The sequence below is a fragment of the Fukomys damarensis genome, unplaced genomic scaffold (genome assembly GCF_012274545.1).
Source record: "Fukomys damarensis isolate Sample0158 unplaced genomic scaffold, DMR_v1.0_HiC HiC_scaffold_23, whole genome shotgun sequence".
In the NCBI taxonomy this organism is placed as follows: Eukaryota; Metazoa; Chordata; class Mammalia; order Rodentia; family Bathyergidae; genus Fukomys; species Fukomys damarensis.
The window spans coordinates 7647703-7653030 of NW_022900935.1; positions in this window are offsets into that span (position 1 = coordinate 7647703).

Genomic DNA, 5328 nt, shown 5'->3' on the forward strand with positions numbered 1-5328 from the left:
CCGCTGGCGGCTGTGGCCGACCCCAGGGATTCTTGCCATAACAAATAGATGGAAATGCTCCCCCACCCAGTTCTCCAGGAATAGGAAGAGACCCATTGGGTGCCTTAACCTGCCCATAGGAGTAATGTGTAAAACCGCGGTGAAATGCGTAATTGTTCTTTTTTTTGTTTGTTTTTGAGACAGGGTCTCACTACGTAGTTGAGACTGACCTGGAACTCACTATGGAGCCCAGGCTCGTCTTGAACTCACAGCGATCCTCCTGCCTCAGCCTCCCGAGTGCTGGGATTACAGGCATGCGCCGCCACGTCCGGTTTGGAATGCGTAATTGTAAAATTAGGGTGCATACAACAGACCACAATATAATCATAGGCGGGTCAGATTAGAAATGTTTGGACCTGAATGCGCCAGACGACTGTCAAAAAGTTCAGAATACCGTGACCTTGAATGTACTCCAGGAGGGCACTGGAAATGCAGAAGTATCCAAGGCTGGTGTGATTTTTTTTGAAAAGATGGGCAAATTTTAATAAAACTTCAATAAGACAAGATACAAGCATTGGCTTTATTTGCATACTAAGTGGCATTCTTGGAAATTTAGTTTGTATGAAAAGGCCAAAAATTACTTCTGTGGTTGGGGGTGTAGGTCAGTGGTACAGCACTTGCCTCATGTGCTCGAGGCCCTGGCATTGATGCCCAGTGGTGGTGGTGGTACTTTCTGTTTCCAGTATGTGAGAGGGAGTTAATGTCTAGGCTTGGGTAAGATAAAATGATTTCTCATCTACATGAAGGCGTGGTAGGTCAACTGAGAATCATATTACCTTATGGAATAATGATATGTCCCATATCTTTTCCTCCATAAATGCCAGGAACCACCTTCCCCATCCTTGTGACAACCAAAGCCAGAAATCACTGAAAGGTATACACATACCCCTCTTGAAAAACCACTGATTTAAGTAAATGAAGAAATATATATTTCTATGCATTTATTCACTCCAGTAAATGCTTCATCAGAGCCTTGTCTATGCCAATGCTGGAGGTACAACGGTAGACAAGATAAAGGAGGTTTCCTCCCTCCCTCATTGTGCTTAATTCTAGTAGGTATATTAAAAAAAAATTATGGGAGGAGAGAGGAAGAAGTAAAAGAAATTAAGATGTATCATATACATATTCCAACTCCCCATGATGAATAGAATCATTACGTACTGCAAAGATATATGAATAATTTTTTAATAAGAAAAAAGTCTGGAGTGCTCCTTCTATACTCAGAGTTCTCAGGGAAGTCTTCACAGAACAGCCAGCCCTGGTGTAACTTGCCAGCACTATCTCAAGATTTCGCCTACTTGCCTACAAGGCTTTTATTACTGCCTAGAATTCTGTTTTGTTTGTTTGTTTGGAGACAGGGTCTCCATATGCAGTTCAGGTTGGCCTGGAACTTACTTTGTAGCCCAAGATGGCCTCAAGCTTGTGGTGATCCTCCTGCCTCAGCCTCCTGAGTGCTGAGATAATAGGCATGCACCACCACGCCTGGCTTACTACCCAAAATTATTTGTTGATATAAATGTTGAGCATCCCTAATCCAAAAATCCAAAATGCTCTACAACCTGAAATTTTAACCCAAAAGTAGAAAATTCCACACCCAATTTCCTGTGACCAGTCACAGTGTAAAAGCAGGTGCACCCAGCATTCTAGGAGGCTGCAACAGAAGAATTACAAGTTCAAGCCCTGCCTGGGAAACTCAGCAACTTAGGGAGAACCTGCCTCAAAACTAAAAAAATAAGAAAGGGCTGGAAATTTAGCTCAGTGGCAGCATGCCTGCCTAGCAAGTCCAAGGTCCTGAGTTTCCAAGAAAATAAATGAATAAAACTTAGAACCGGGAATGTAGCTCAGTGGTTCCACTGCCTGCCTTGCAAGTGCAAGGTCCCAAGTTCAATCCCTGGTAGCAAAACAACAACAATAAATAAATAAATAGATAAATAAATAAATAATTTTAAATAAAATAAAACAATAGGGGATGTAGCTCAGTAATGCCTCTCCTCCCTGGCAAAGGCAAGGTCCTGAGTTCGATCCCCAGTACCAAAAATAAATAAATAAATAATATTTAAAAATAAATAAATTTAAAAAGGACTGGGGATGTAGATCAGCAGAGCATTCCTGAGTTCCATCCCCATTATGGGGCAGGGATTAGAGCAGAGGCAGGTTCATGAAAAGTACTGTGTAAAACTCCCTTCATGCTGGCTATGGTGATGTATGCCTGGATTACTAGCCTCAGAGGCTGAGGCATGAGGATTGCTGAGCATTTGAGGCCAGCCTGGACTACATAGTGAGTTCAAAGCCAGTGTGGACTACATAATAAGGCCCTGTCTCAAAAAACCAAAAATAAAAATTTTGTAATTAGAAAAATAAAATTACCTTCAGGCCTTATATATAAGGTGTATGTGAAACATGAATTTCTTGCTAAGACGTGATATCTCATTATGCATATGCAAATATTCTACAATATGAAATCCCAAATACTCCTGATTGCAACCTTTTTTGCATAAGACAGACTTGACCTATACACGGTTCCCTGTTTAGTGTGTCTTTTCCCCGGTACATAAGCTTCACAAGAACAAGAACCTAGAATAGTGCAATAGTGCCTAGTATGGGGAATACTAAATGTTCATCAAATATTCACTACAGAAATAACTGAATATTAGGCAAAGATGAGCACAATCCACACAGTCTTTGCTTTTGTGAAGCTTACTATCTAGTAAGAGTTTATCACCTCTTTTACCTTGAGCAAGCTGGTTCCCGTCTCCGACCCTCAGATTCCTAATCCATAAATATCTCTATTTTTTTGGTACCAGGGATTGAACCCAGGTCCTTGTGCTTGCGAGGCAGGCGGCAGAACCACTGAGCTAAATCCCTGGCTAATCCATAGGTATCTTAATAAGCTCTTCTAATATGTAATAAGAATATTGTGAAAATAGGTAATAAAATAATACACATAAACCCCTTGCATAGATGTAAATAGTGTTGCTGTCGAGTTGTATTTGAAGAGAGCAAGGAGCCTGAAAGTAAAGGCAAAGAGAACAGCTCGGACAAAGGCCCCAAGGAGGGCTGTTACTGTGTTTGCAGAACAGCGAAGACTTGCTCTCAGATGACGTGACAAAAACGAGAGGGAGGAAGGTGGGGAGGGAAGGGGACGAGAGGGAGGGAAAAAAGAGGCCATGAAACCCTTTGAACTTTACCTCAGCCAGAGATCAAAACTGCACTTTATCCATAGGCAAAGCTATAAGCTTGTTGTTGCTGCTGTTTTGAGACAGGGCCTCACTACACATTTCAGGCTGGCCTCACGTGTGCAGTGATCCACCTGCTTCAGACTCCCCAGTGGTGGGATAATAGGTGTGTGCCACCACACCTGGTTAAAACTGCAAGAGTTTAGGAAATGCCTTGGCTCAAATTACTTTTTTTTTTTAAACCCTCTGGCTGCAGAATGAAAAAGGATTAGAGAGCAGGTACAAAGATAGACCTGTAATGGGATAGCCATTAAATTAGGGGCTACTAAAAAAAAAAAAGTTAGGGTCCATAGAGGTAAAGGGAATATCTTGATTAAAGAAATATTTAAGAGCTGGTCCGTCATGTTGGCGCACGCCTGTAATTCCAGCGTCGGGGAGCCTGAGGCAGGAGGCTCGCTGTGAGTTCAAGGCCAGCCTGGGCTACATAGCAAGACCCTGGCTCAGCCTGACATGGTGGCACATGCTGATAATCTCAGCATGGGAGCCTGAGGCAGAAGGATTGCCGCAAATTTGCCAGCCTGGGATACATAGTGAATTCAATCCCAGTTTGAATTTAAAAGCTTTTCTCAAAAAAAAACAACAAACTAATAAAAACCCTGGCTCAGAAAAACAAAACAACAACAAAAATTTAAATCAGGTGTGGTGGCACACCCTTATAGTCCCAGCACTCTGGGAGGCTGAGGCAAGAGGATGACAAGTTCAAGATGTCCTTGACAATTTAGTGATTTAGCAAGATCTGTCTCAAAATAAAAAAGGGCTGAGGACGTAACTTGGGTTCAATCCTAGTACTACAAGAAGGAAAAAGGGGTCGAGTGGTGGTACATACTTATAATCTCAGCACTCTGTGTGGCTGAGGCAGGAAGATTACAAGTTTGAGTCCAGCCTGGACAATTTGGTGAAGTAGCAAGACCGTGTCAAACACCAAATGAAAAAGCAGTGTGAAGGCCCTGGGTTCGAATACCAGTACCGCAAAAGGAATATATGTGGACTTATGCCTAGTAGCAGGTACACTACAAGCATTTGGTAGGCAGTGAATCACACTGTGTTATTATAATGGGACATTTTCGAGGTTGCTAAGAGCACCTAAATGAGGCTAGAACTTGGAATCCTGCATGTGTGTGTTCAGGTAGTGGGGTAGGAAACTGCAAAGTAAAAATCTCGTAGGGATCCCTGGTCAGCATTCTCAAAGTGTGGCAGTTCCAAAAGTAATTGATGTAATACTATTATTTGAAAATAATGACAAGCAGCCAACCCCAGAGGCCTTCCTACACACCCGCACTATTCTAAACCCTGGAGAGTCACTGGCCATGATCACCAAGCTGGCAAGAGTGGGCCTAGATTTAAGTGTTTCCTTGCACTCATGCTGCCTACGATGATGCTAATAATTACAATCTCTGACATTTATTGAGGCTTACACATTTCGTGTAGTCCCTAAACCATCAGGAGTACTCTCAGAGACCCTTTGCAGAGGAGAGAGGCAAGGCCTGAGTGGCTGAGCAGCTCTCTCTTAGTCTGACCACTGGTAACTGGTAGAAAACTGTGTGCTACTCCTATTTGCTTCAAGAGAAGCTGCCGCTTCTCTCAAGCAGGGTAGCTTGGCTTCTTCATCTATGGTCTGCCTCTGAAATGGACCCCAGATAAAGGAAGGATGGGTCTACAGCCTCCACTTATAGTTTGACTAAATCATCCCTTGACAGTAGCCAGCTATACTTGCCCCAGTTTATACTCTTTGGTTTGTTTGTTTGTTTTGTTTTCTTTTTTTGGACTCATTGTGTGGTCCAAGCTGGCCTCACACTTGTGGCAATCCCCCTGCCTCAGGCTTGTGCTGCCACGCCTGGCTTTTTGTTTTGGGTTTGTTTTGTTTTGTTGTTTTTTTGGTTTGTTGAGACAGGGTCTCACTATGTAGTTGAGACTGACCTGGAACTCACTATGTAGCCCAGCCTGGTCCTAAACTCACAGGGATCTGCCTGCCTCAGCCTCCTGAGTGCTGGTATTACAGGGGTGCCCCACCACGCCCAGCTCTTTTTTTTCTTTTTTTCTTTTCTTTTCTTTT